Raw genomic sequence first — 13,743 nt, forward strand, 5'->3', positions numbered from 1 at the left:
TGTAGGGAAGGAGCCTCCAGTCTCAGCTCTTTATTACAGTCAGAGGCGGCAGTGTAACCTGATGGTGTCTGACTTCTTCAGGGGTTCACTCTTCTCTGCGGTGGTAAAGACTTTTGACTTTTACAATCTTTTATTTGACACAAGTCACATAAAATTCTAGATGGTATCAGGTTGACTGTTTATTAAATAAATAAAATCAGACGTGACAGTTAAGGGTGTGCGTGTGTGTGTGTGTGTATGTGATCATTTAGCCTGGTTCTGGTGCAAAATAAGCACCACTTTTCTTGTGCAGATGTTCCACTAGATGTTGGAATGTGTTTTAGAGGAGATTTGATGTAGGTGATGTTCGGAGGCCTGGGGTGCAGTCAGCATTCATATTCTTCCGACCCGTCGTTGGATTAAACAGTGTCGGGTCTGTCAATATTTAGTTGTTTAATTATTAAACAATGTTTTTATTCATTTATAGCTACACTCAGACTCGATCCTCGAGCTTATCATCTAAGTTTTAAAGTTTGAAATGTTTAAAATATCCTGCATTTAATCAGTAGGTCCAGAATGAAATGGGCTGCTGATTGATATGCTTCAGTTCTCTTCCTACTGCATGAGCGCCTCAACAAAGTGTTTTGTGTTTAAACAGATGTTTGTGTGTAATTAACTCACCAGTGAATCATACACAGATGTGGAACAGCAGTTTTTTTTTAATGATACAAGGAGCAGCTGTAAGAGTGAAATGTGGCGATTACAAAACACTTTGCTCTTATTAACAACATAATACACACCTCTAATCTGTCACTTAGACTGGGTCAGAATGAGAGTTAAACTGGGTCAGAATGAGAGTTAGACTGGGTCAGAATGAGAGTTAGACTGGGTCAGAATGAAATACTGGGTTAGAATGCATTTGTATTTTAATACAGTGGGAAAGCTTTATAACCCGGTCCAACTGTGATTCCAACCCAGTTTACTAAACCACAGATTATTATTGGCAGATCTGAGTAAGTGTTTGTCTCCATTACAGAGTCTTTAACATTAGGATTGAGATCAAATCATATATATATATATATATATATATATATATATATATATATATGACAGATACACAATACATTTAACAGCAAATAATTCTCATATCATTACACCGATACTCTGATACTCTGATACACGATACTCCGATACACCGATACTCCGATACACCGATACTACGATACACCGATACTCCGATACTCTGATACACCGATACTCCGATACCCCTATACACCAATACACCGATACACTGATATATAGATATATTGCTACAGCCACAGTGGACTGTGTATCAGTAGCAAGACTTTAAATTAATTTATTGCATAGATTAAAATTTATGTTGTGGCTCATGAGGTCTCGATTCTAATTTATTTCTAGCACATAAACTCACTAAAATTCATCTAATTTACTACAAATATGCAAAAACCTTCAAAGTAACAGGATGAAGGACGAATATTATCCTGGAGCTTTTGGGCAATTCTGGATAATTTATTCTCATCTTCAGGAGATTTCTGTGATTCTTTTCATATTTGCGCTGCACACACACACGCATGCACACACACGCGCCCACACGCACACACACACGCACGCACGCCTGCACACCGCATTGATTTAAGCTCACAGCCACATCAGTCCTGAAAGCTAAAATGAAGGGTTTTTACTTTTCGGTGCATCTGGTATGTAATTTTCAGTGAATTATCTGCGACCTGGTGCGCTGTTAGCCGGGTCGAGAGCCACACGATGGAGTATAATTAATGAGGAACGGTGCCGGCGTTAATAACACGTTCAATTCAGTCACAACTCTTCAGAGTAATTTGGGTAAAAATGCACAGATCACACAGCTGCGATTTTATGTTTAATGAAAAGCTTTACATTATTTAACAGGGGAAAAAAGCTTAAAACATTGTCTCACTTTCCTGTAATAGAAACCCAGACCTGTGGATTTTTATTAACTGAAAGCTGTAGAGGAAGAGGAATGAAATAAGTGGGTCAGCAAAAATGGTGTATTATTCCCTATTCCCTAATCCCTAATCCCTACATCCTGCAAAGCACCAGTGCTCTGGATCCTCTTCAGGAACTCTGAGAGAAAAAAAGGATGTCAGATAGGGAGTTAGACTGGGCTAGAATGGGAGTTAGACTGGGTCAGTTTGGGACTTAGACTGGGTCAAAATGTGCAGATAGAGCACTAGCAGTGTATTATATCTTCTAGCACATTGCATTAGTGTCAAAACCACTGTCATAGAAATGGAATCAACACCTTCAGGCCAATCAGAATCCAGAATGCTGCTGATGTTTTCGTGGATCCGGTTATAATTGTGAGGGGGGAAAAGGTTTTCCGGTCTGTAAAATATGGACACACTGGGGAAGGAGGTGTAAAAGGATAAAATGTGAGGTAATGAAGTAGAGAATTAAAAATGCTGGAATCTTCTGGCCTCCTGCAGCCTGTAAGGAGTTCCACATCCCTAACACACACTTTGTAATGAAGCAGAGTTCCTCATTAACCTGCCTGAAGTCCTCACTGATTACCTTCTAATCACCTTCCAGAGCCGTGATGAGACTCAGGCTGGGGTTCTGTGCAGTGCCATGGGGTTCTGTAGCACTAAACTTTCTCTCTCTCTCACACACACACACACACACACACACACACACACACACACAGGCCTTAAAGGTCATAGGTCGGATGATGGATTATGGCAGGTGCACTTGGCTGCTAGAAATCAGCATATAAATAATTTTTTTACCTGAATAGTTATGATATTTATTATAATAATCAATTAAATATTATTCAATATTATACAATCAAATGATTATTAAAATATTTAAATTAAAATATACAATATAACAATTTACATTATTATTTTTTAGTTAAAATATTAAATTTAAATGAATGTATATTATTTTACTACATCTAATAATAATAATAGTTACAATAATAATAACAGTGATAATTTATTTTGTGTATAAACTATGATGAAAAATAACTAAATTGTGATTTACATTCAAGGAATATCTCACACACACACACACACACACACACACACACACACACACACATGCTTTGCGTTCTGATTTATGGAGCTCAGACACAGCAGGGTGCTCGGTTTATTTTCTCTCGTTTATCCCTTTAGACTTCTTGAACAATAAAAGTTTTAAAATCTAATTTCATCCCACAGACTGATAATGTGATATGAATGATTCAGGACCAGGATTCCAACTCAATCTGCGGTGTGTGTGTGTGTGTGTGTGTGTGTGTGTGTGAAGCTTTTATAATCGCCACACAGTGTATTTTCAACCTAAAGAACAGAAAATTAGAAAAAGAGCTCTAATTTATTACATCATGTACGGACACCATGTGACAAAGATTTGAATAATAAATCATTATTTTTTTTTACATTTTTAATTATATTTTAATTTTCAGTTACAGAGATGTTGGTGAACTCACACAAGTGTAAAATCTCAAATCTCTTCAGAACTTTTGTCTGCATCGGCTCAGTAGCAGGGTCTGGAGTTTTTGTCTCGAGGGGGCGTGGCCTATAAACTGAAAGCGGGGTTTGTTGGATAGACGTGATTTGAGATGTAGTTTAGTGTAGTCTGTCTCTCTCTCTCTCTCTCTCTCTCTCTCACACATACACATGATTATAACAGCTGAACATTTGCTCTATTAAAAGTGGGCGTGGCCTCAGCTCTAGGCATGTCCCAGAGTATGCTCTGCCTCCAGGTCTGGATTTATCCAGCTGAGGAATCCTGCTGACCCAATAATGTCCACGATCACACTTGTATTCCTCCTTCTAAGACCTTCAGAAGGTCAAGTACTCGCTCTATGAGTTTTATATGAGGTGTGAACCTTTCTGGTCTCGCAGTTTTCCTGCATGAGCAACTCTTTTTCTTCTTCTTCCTGTCTGCTGTCAAACTAATTGAAGTAATTTTAAAGCTAGTATGATGTGACACACTACATGAACAGAAGTATTGGGACACCTGACTTTCCCGCCCATATGTTCTTCTTTCCCAAACTTTGGATGCAGGAGCAAGAAATTTTACCTTCACATGAACTAGGAGACACAAAACCTGTTCCAGCATGTTCCAGCAGCTTCTGTGCTAGCTTCATGACAATCTTCTATCCATGGGTTGGAGTGGAAGATCTCCTGCTATTGAGCTCCAACACTATTGAACACTTTTGGGATGGATGTGTTATCTTTTTATCTATTGTTTGGTCACAGTTGTCCTGTTTTGTGTTAATTCTGAATGTTGATTGGCTAGCTGGGACAATCTTATAAACACTAACCGAGATTAAAACATCAACTAAAGCATGAGATAGAAATAAAAACGTCACAAATGTGACGTCATGCTTTGTTTCGAGATGATTTTGTGTCTCTTTGTACATCAGTGTGACCCTACACTCAGGCGAGTAAAAAAAAACCCTAATGATCACACAGTGAGTGTAATTACAACTTCCTCTGTGCTGAGAATCACATCTGTGTGTGTGGTGTGTGTGTGTGTGTGTGTGTGTGTGTGTGTGTGTGTTAATGTGAGATGGAGAGAGAACGCTTAGGCTTACATCACCATCACGCTTAGATCACCGGCGACTGAGAGGGCAAAGATGAAACCTGTAGGAATTATCAGGACTGCATGTGACTTCAGTGTCCATGTACACAGCATTAGTCTTCTTCTTCTTCTTCTTCTCCTCCTCCTTCTTCTTCTTATACAACTAGCTTAATATTTGAATGAAATATTTATCAATATTTAGCATAACATTTATACAGTATGTTCAATTTAACCAGATTTAAAAGATTCAACAAGCACCAGATTATTGTATATTGTATCAAATGGCTCCACAGACCCCCATAAATCTCACACACACTCACTGATTTAACACAATCCAAAAAGTCTTCACAAATTTCACTCATGTTGTACATTTAAACCCTCTATCGCCACCTACAGGTCAGAGATCGTAGTTTTATTCCATATCTTTAAATTTTTTCATTTAATATTTCTTTTAACTGTATTTATGCTGTGTAGTGATTGTGTAGTTACAGTGTAGTGTTTGTGTAGTTACAGTGTAGTTACAGTGCAGTGCTTTTGTAGTTGCAGTGCTGTTTTTGTAGTTAGTGTAATGTTAGTGTAGTTACAGTGCCGTGTTTGTGTAGTTACAGTGTAATTACTGTGTAGTGTTTTGTAGTTAGTGTAATGTTTGTGTAGTTACAGTGTAGTTACAGTGCAGTGTTTTTGTAGTTACAGTGCAGGGTTTGTGTAGTTACAGTGCGGTGTTTGTGTAGTTACAGTGTAGTTACAGTGCAGTGCTTTTGTAGTTGCAGTGCAGTGTTGGTGTAGTTACTGTGTAGTTACTGTGTAGTGTTTGTGTAGTTACAGTGTAGTTACTGTGTAGTGTTTGTGTAGTTAGTGTAGTGTTTGTGTAGTTACAGTGTAGTGTTTGTGTACAGTCTAGTTACAGTGCAGTGTTTGTGCAATTACAGTAGTGTTTGTGTAGTTACATGGCAGTGTTTGTGTAATTACAGTACAGTGTTTGTGTAGTTACAGTGTAGTGTTTTAGTTACAGTGTAGTTACAGTGCAGTGTTTGTAGTTACAGTGTAGTGTTTGTGTAGTTACAGTGCAGTGTTTGTAGTTACAGTGTAGTGTTTGTGTACAGTCTAGTTACAGTGCAGTGTTTGTGCAGTTACAGTGCAGTGTTTGTGCAGTTACATGGCAGTGTTTGTGCAGTTACAGTGCAGTTACAGTGCAGTGTTTGTAGTTACAGTGTAGTGTTTGTGTAGTTACATGGCAGTGTTTGTGTAGTTACAGTGTAGTGTTTGTGTAGTTACATGGCAGTGTTTGTGTAGTTACAGTGTAGTTACAGTGCAGTGTTTGTAGTTACAGTGTAGTGTTTGTGTAGTTACATGGCAGTGTTTGTGTAGTTAGTGTAGTGTTTGTGTACAGTAGTTACAGTGAGATTAGAATCGGCTCTACAGTAAAATTCTCTCTGTGATTATACGAATAAACGTGTCTCAGACAGAACCAGATGTCTGTCTGGTGTTCATGCTTGATCCTGCTCCTGCTCGCTGTCCTCCTCAGTGTCTCACCCTGAACCATGTTCTAATGAATCACCTGTAAAACTCCCTGGTGGACGTTGCACGTGTAAAGAGAGTTCAGTGTGCTGATGAGAGCTGACACTTTTCACAGGGAAGAGGAAATTTACATTTCAGACCTGCAGGGAAGATCTTCCTCTCCTCAGATTGATTTTTTTCGCAGCCTTGTGGGTAATTAATTCCCAGCTACTATATGCTAGAAAAGCCCTGCTTTCAGGTAGACGCAACCTCGCTTTGATTGTACCAATTATTCCACCACATGCTTCACCTGACCTCTGCTGTTCTCCTCATTAATCAGTGGAAAGAAGCCAAACTGAGAGAGAGAGAGAGAGAGAGTATTTCTCAAACAAACTCATCTGTTTCCCCACAACTTTAAACCTCCCTTTGTCCTCTAACTGTCTTTGATTTTCTACATCAATATGGCTGTATTTCTGGAAATTAAAATAAATTGTAATGTCTCCACCCTGTCTCGTAATATCTCACGTGTCTTCATGTGTCTTTTATTTGCAGATGTGTCCATGTCTGTGATTGTTGTCTGTATAAGTGGTAAAGTAACTGGTTTAGTTCACTGATGTTGACCAAATCTTTTGTTTCCTCTTGTTCTGGTTTTTGTTCTCGTTTCTCATTCGTGTCTCATCTAGTATATTGTAGTTTGTCAATTCACAGAAAACACGGGGATTACGCTCTTGCTTTTGGATTTTTTTGCGTGTATAATAAAAACTGTTCTTACTCAGCACTTTCATCGCCTCTGCTATTGTGTATCCATCATGAAACACAGGCTACTGGTGAGAGGACACACCCACAGGGGCGGGGCTTATACACTAATCTGGCCAAAAGCATTGGGATGCCTGATTTTCCAGCCAAATGGGTTTTGAGCAGTCAGTAAGCAAGAACTAGGACGTAAACCAGTTCCAGCATCACAATGCCCCTGTGCACAAAGCCAGCTCCATGAAGATCTGCTTTCCATGGGCTGGAAGATGTGGAACATCTTCTGTTATGGAGCTCCAACCCTATTGAACAGGATGAATGTGAACACCCCAGGAACCTTCTCACCTTCTCACCTACATCACTACTTGACTTTACTAACACCCCTGTAGCTGAATAAATTTCCACAAATCTCTACAACATCTAATGGATCATCTTCCCAGAAGATTGGAGCTCATTATAACATCACAAAGGGACTAAATGTGGAATAGGATTTTTAAAAACGCACAGCAATTTTATGCTCAGGTGTCCACACAATGTTGTCCATGTAATGTATATTTTGGAGAGTTTTAGATTTATTCGGACACACAAGGCTAGTACATGATATGGATATCTGCAACATGAATGGACAAGAACATGAAGCTCTGAAACACCAGGATGGAAAGAACAGATGGTGGAAAAGGGAAAGCGATTAGACTTTCTGCTCTTTATTTGTGTGAACAGTTTTCATGAAGCCATTTCCTGTTTAAGGGCAGGAGTGTGTGTGTGTGTGAGTGTGTGTGTGTGTGTGTGTGTGTGCATTGTGTGAGAGTGCTGAGTGGAATAACTTTGACTTGAACCCAGACCTGGACCCCATTATAGGGTTTGGGATGAACTGTTTGAGAGTCAGACCTAATCGTCTGCCATCACACAATGACCTCACTAATGTTCTGCAGCACGAGTGAAATAAACTGCCTACAGCAAAACTCCCACTTCTCCTGAGAACCTGTAGAGGAAAATCTGCTCCTATTACAGTGTAGCCGTGAGAAGATGCATGAAATCTGCAGGATGTTTCAGAGATCCACTGCATCACCTCCACATGAATCATCATCTAATGTTTGAAAGATGATGTTTATGTTACATTAATGGAAGGAGACTCTGGAATCTTCTGATCAATCAGAACTGAGAATTCAGTGGGAAAGTGTTCAGTTCCTACACAATAATCATTCACTAAAGAAATGAATGAATGAAAAGAGAAAAGTGTTAAAGGTGATTGAAGAAGGTGCAGGGTTTAAGGTGAGAGAAGAAGATAAAAGGATACACATGAGAGGTTAAAGGTGAGGGATGTTCCTGTCAGTAGAACAGTTGAGCAGGTTGCAGTAAAACTGTGCAGCTGTAATAAAGAGAAAAACACAATCACAGTCTCATTCACTGCACGCTGCGGTGTGTCGAGGCATCTCATTACCAAACTCATTTCACCTGGTGCCTGAGAAACGCATTTAAACACACACACACACACACACACACACACACACACACACAGACATATACAGAGCTTTTCTCAGCCAGACTCTGACACTGTGGTGAATTACTGAAGGTCAAACACATGCTGAGTTTAATTAGTGAATTAAATGTTTCAATCTTATAGTGCAGAAAAAGCAGATATAGATGTGGATATACTGCATAATATTGTGTTGGTTCCCGTTTTGCTGCTAGAAACAGTTTTGACCCCTCGAGCATTAACAGCATGAACTTCAGCAGTTACAGGATCTCGTCTGTGGGATCGGACCACACGGACCAGCCTTCACTCCCCACGTGCATCAATGAGCCTCGTCTGCCCACGACCCTGTCGCTGGTTCACCACTGTTCCTTCCCTGGAGCACTTTTGATAGATAATGACCACTGCAGAGCAGGAACATCTCACAAGAGCTGCAGTTTTGTCCACTAGTTTACAGATTTATTATAGAAATGTGCTGAGTCAGGGTTCTTCTGAGAGGAGTCTATTTACAGCACATACAATACGCCTTTAACAAAATATGGTTGATTCACATCATTTTTTTTTTCTTTTTATATTAATGCAACACACACACACACACACACACACACACACACACACACACACACACACCAGCACATGGGGACGAAATGTAGAATGAGATGTTCAAAATGGAAATACCAAACTTATGGCTAGGTGTCCACAAACCTTTGACCACAGAGTGTATATAACACAGTATGTATCATTTTGAAGGTCTTTATTAAATTTTCATGTTTTTCATCTCACACACATGAATATTTAAATAAATCGAGGGAAATCCTGTAGCTGCTGTGTAGTGTGAGAATATCAGAGTGGAATTGTGTGTAATACAGTATGTAATATAGAAGCTTTTAGACTCTGTGTGAACTCTTTACTTTTCACTTCAGATCAGAGACATCGTGTTCAACAACTCATCAGTCTGAGGGAGTTTCTGCCTCTTTATGGAGCCTGATGGTGAACCACCTGATTTGGGACCAGACTGGATTCAGACGAGGAAAAACACTGTTTCAGCAGGAGCTTATCTTTCATTGAATAAACAGGTACTATATATACACACACACACACACACACCTCTTCTCTTCTCTTCTCTTCTCTTCTCTTCTCTTCTCTTCTCTTCTCTTCTCTTCTCTGTGACACTTTCCAAATGAGATTTTAATTGACATGATCTCATGCTTGGAGGAAATTGACTGAGGACTCTTGGCTCGCTCTCGGCTCGCTCTCGGTTTGCTCTTGTCCTGTCCCGCCTCATTTAGCGCGAGCTGTTTGTTTGTTTCCATGTAAGAGGATAATGATGGATATTAGGCTTTAGAAGGGCTGAAATTGTTCATTATAAAAAGGTATTTAAAATCACTCAGATGAGACAGCGAGGCTAAATGGGGTTTATTTCAAAGAAAAGGACAGACATTAAAGCTGCAGATTTACAACCAAGGTGCAAAATATAATAAAGGAAGATTGGACGTCATCCTGATAGAACAAGAACATCAAAAGACCTTGGGATGAAACATCAGTGTGACGTGGTAACATGAAAAACATCAGACTGATGAGAAAAGAAATCTTTCCTCTGCAGTAATAATGGGTCATGGATCATCTGGAATCCTGTACAATAAAAAGAAAGTCAACGCTTAATGTTACTTACACTGGTGTACGTCACACTGCTGGACTGTGATTGGTCAGAAGGTGTTGATTAATTCTCCAGAACAGCAGCTCAGATATGAGTGCAGGAAGGAGGTTTCAGTTTCAGCACTTTATAGTATCACATTATAAATCTAATGCTCAAAGCAAACCCAGGTGGTCTTGTGATCACATACTGGATCACTACTGGATGTGTGGATTTATTGGGGTGGAGCTTCAGCTGATTTGAAGACAAAAATTTGATAAATAATTGTTAGGAACTCCTCATTAAAGTTTGCTGATGATTAAGGTGGTGAATTGAGACGTTTTATTCTACATGCATGATGTATAAAGCTGAAATCCTCAATATAAACACCTACATATATTTCTTCCATTTATTATCTTGTCATCCAGTAGAACAAAGTGTTACGACCTTCGCTAAAGCGTGTGCCGTTGTGTTGTGACTCCTGTAAGTATTTAGAAATTCTCTGGTTCTGCACTAATGGAGTCCAAAATGATTTCCAATGCAAAAGGCAACACCTGCTTGTGAAATATCGACGTTCAGCCAGAGGACACTAAAAGAGTCGACATTTTTCAAACTGGAATTTACTCAGGGATAGAGATCGACAGAGAAACACCCGACGCTGCAGATTTATATGGAAATCGCATCACAAACTCACACCTGTAAATAGCAGAGTTCTCCCGGTTTGTGTGTGTGTGTGTGTGTGTGTGTGTGTGTGATCTTTAACACACAGCTTCCTGCGTCAATAGAAATCCAGCTTTTTAAACAATTATAGTGTCCCTGAAGATCTGAAAAACTCCTGGATGTCTGTGATGAAATAGAATCGTGAAAAAAACTAAATTCAGGAAGGACAAACATTGTCAGCTGGCTTTCTTCTTTTGTTTTCTCTTTTTTATCGATGGTCATTTGTAAGGAAGAATAAAGTCATCTTTCTGCCTGTTACACTGCTTTACTTTGTCACAGATTACGAGAAAAAAACTTCAATTTCCATGAAGGTTAAAACTCCTGAGTTTCAATGAAGCGCCTCACCTCCCTCACTGTCACTGGGGAGGACGACAGAAGCCCCAGGCAATGATGGAAGGATTTATAGCTGATTGTGTGAAAAATGTTCACCCATAAAGACAAGAAAAATAAAATCACATTCTAATGTACAGTACAGACCAAAAGTTTGGACACACCTTCTCATTCAAAGAGTTTTCTTTATTTTCATGACTATGAAAATTGTAGATTCACACTGAAGGCATCAAAACTATGAATGAACACATGTGGAATTATATATGGAATTATATACATAACAAAAAAGTGTGAAACAACTGAAAATATGTCATATTCTAGGTTCTTCAAAGTAGCCACCTTTTGCTTTGATTACTGCTTTGCACACTCTTGGCATTCTCTTGATGAGCTTCAAGAGGTAGTCACCTGAAATGGTCTTCCAACAGTCTTGAAGGAGTTCCCCGAGAGATGCTTGGCACTTGTTGGCCCTTTTGCCTTCACTCTGCGGTCCAGCTCACCCCTAAACCATCTCGATTGGGTTCAGGTCCGGTGACTGTGGAGGCCAGGTCATCTGGCGCAGCACCCCATCACTCTCCTTCTTGGTCAAATAGCCCTTGATGCCTTCAGTGTGACTCTACAATTTTCATAGTCATGAAAATAAAGAAAACTCTTTGAATGAGAAGGTGTGTCCAAACTTTTGGTCTGTACTGTACATCACAAATCTAAATCTATAATGATGATGAATCTCTATATAAAACCTGCTAGTTTAGTATGTTACCCCAACACACACACACACACACACACACACACACACACACACACACACACCTGCCCCACATGGCTCACCTGCCCTCTCTGATGCTCTGAACCCACTGATTCAGATGCCATCTGACATGTTGTTTAAATGGATGTTAATTATTCAGGAGGATGAAGAGCTACAATGCAGTTCAAAGGGAGAAGGTCAACACCGGGTAAAAAATACGATTCTGGGAAAAACGCCAGCGTCATGAAAAATGTAAAAGGCTGAACGTAAGGCCGAATGTGGACGTATTTATGAGGAGTTTCACTACAGAGCCTCGTTTATATGAATATATTTATGGGGATGAATATTTATTGTTGGCTCAGAAAGACGAACTGGGATTCAAAGACGGAATAATTCAATAATGTTCTTCATGTTTGTTTTTTTTCCCCCCAGAAAGATCATTTATATATATTTACATCTATAATATAATATTATTATTTGGAATAAAAATAATAAGCACACAATCTAAAAACAAAACAATTAGATAAGATTCAGCAATATGACATCCCAAAATGTGGTAATAAAAAAAAACTAAATTCATTCTGTCGCTTTAACACGTGTAACATACTAATTCTTTAAGATTGTTCCAGCACCTGCTTTTTAAAATATCATTAATATGCAAATGAGTTCAATATATTTGACTTCGTTTTCCTACTCTTTTCTTTGTCAGTTGTATTATAACACATCATCATCATCATCATCATCATCATGTGATGTTTATTGGACATTAAAGCATCTGTGTACATGATGCTTAAATTAGAATATTAGCATTACGTGATGTCTCCTGCCAGCTGTAATAAGAAACTCCTGTGTTCTGAGGACCAGGATGATGGATAGACCTGATCAGTTCCTCACCTGGATCAAATTTTAAGATCAATACTGCACTTTAAATCACTGGCTGTCTGCCATGTAACTGACAAGAAAAAGGTCTCAGATGATTTAAGGTGATCAGAGAGACAAACCTGAATTTATTTCTCTGCTTGTCTGAGGAACTTCATTACTTCTTCATCAATTCTTCATCACTTCCTCTTTTGAGTGCTGGTGTTATTTATCAGTTACTTTGTAACATGGGTTCACATTTTTCAGAATATATAGTACATACAGCAGGAGTCTAAACACACACACACACACACACACACACACACACACACACAGTGATATTCTCACACTGCCTGTCTTGTTAATATGCATGAGAAGGGGCAGGGCTTCAGAGGCTAGTGCAAACTAAAAGCAAATACATTGGGGATTATAAATAAAATAAATCATTATAAATAAAAAAGTACAGTTTTGTTGTTTTATTTGATGTTCATTTAAGGGAAAATTATTCATACAGTCTGCATGCAAAAGGATCTGACCTGGTGGTGTTTAATTACAGTGTTGTTTCATAAAGATTTTCTCTTCCAAAAAAATCCTGATTTTTAACAACAGTAAGATGTACAAAAAGGAAACTATAACAAACAAACAAGAAGAAAGTAATGTTGTTTATGTTCATAAATTAATTATTCATATTTATAAATAGAAATTGTGGTGCTATTTATATTTTACTTCTAATTATTTTTTTGTTTACTATTGGAAAAGCAATAGATTTTATTTCAAACTGAAAAAAAATTTATTTCTTAATTGGTAATTCTTAAAAAAATGATATTAGATTATTTCTGGTCACATGATAAAAAAAATCTGAATATAAGCAAAAATACAAAGATATTAAATTACATTTATGTTTATTAAGGAAAGATGAAGCATTCATATATTATTTAATTTATTTATAACGGTTTTCAAAATAAAATCTGAAACAACTTCCTGAGACAATAAGCAGCCCTGGAGGAACAGATACTTCTTTTACACACACACACACACACACACACACACACACACACACACACACACACACACACACATGCAGAGAGAGTCAATATGATATGGAAGAGTGACAGTAATAGTAATGTGATTTCTCCCACTGAGACGCTGTAAACAGTGTGTGAGCATCTCGCGTCT

General features: G+C 38.5%; 1 long non-coding RNA gene across 1 annotated transcript in view; it reads left to right on the forward strand.

The window, feature by feature from the left end:
• LOC124390329 overlaps nucleotides 1–13,743 on the forward strand; it is a 44,832-nt gene that overhangs the window by 19,226 nt on the left and 11,863 nt on the right. The window contains exon 2 of the long non-coding RNA XR_006926724.1: nucleotides 9,208–9,360. This is a non-coding gene — a long non-coding RNA (uncharacterized LOC124390329). The remainder of the gene's footprint in view (nucleotides 1–9,207; nucleotides 9,361–13,743) is intronic.

Source organism: Silurus meridionalis, chromosome 8 (assembly GCF_014805685.1).
Source record: "Silurus meridionalis isolate SWU-2019-XX chromosome 8, ASM1480568v1, whole genome shotgun sequence".
In the NCBI taxonomy this organism is placed as follows: Eukaryota; Metazoa; Chordata; class Actinopteri; order Siluriformes; family Siluridae; genus Silurus; species Silurus meridionalis.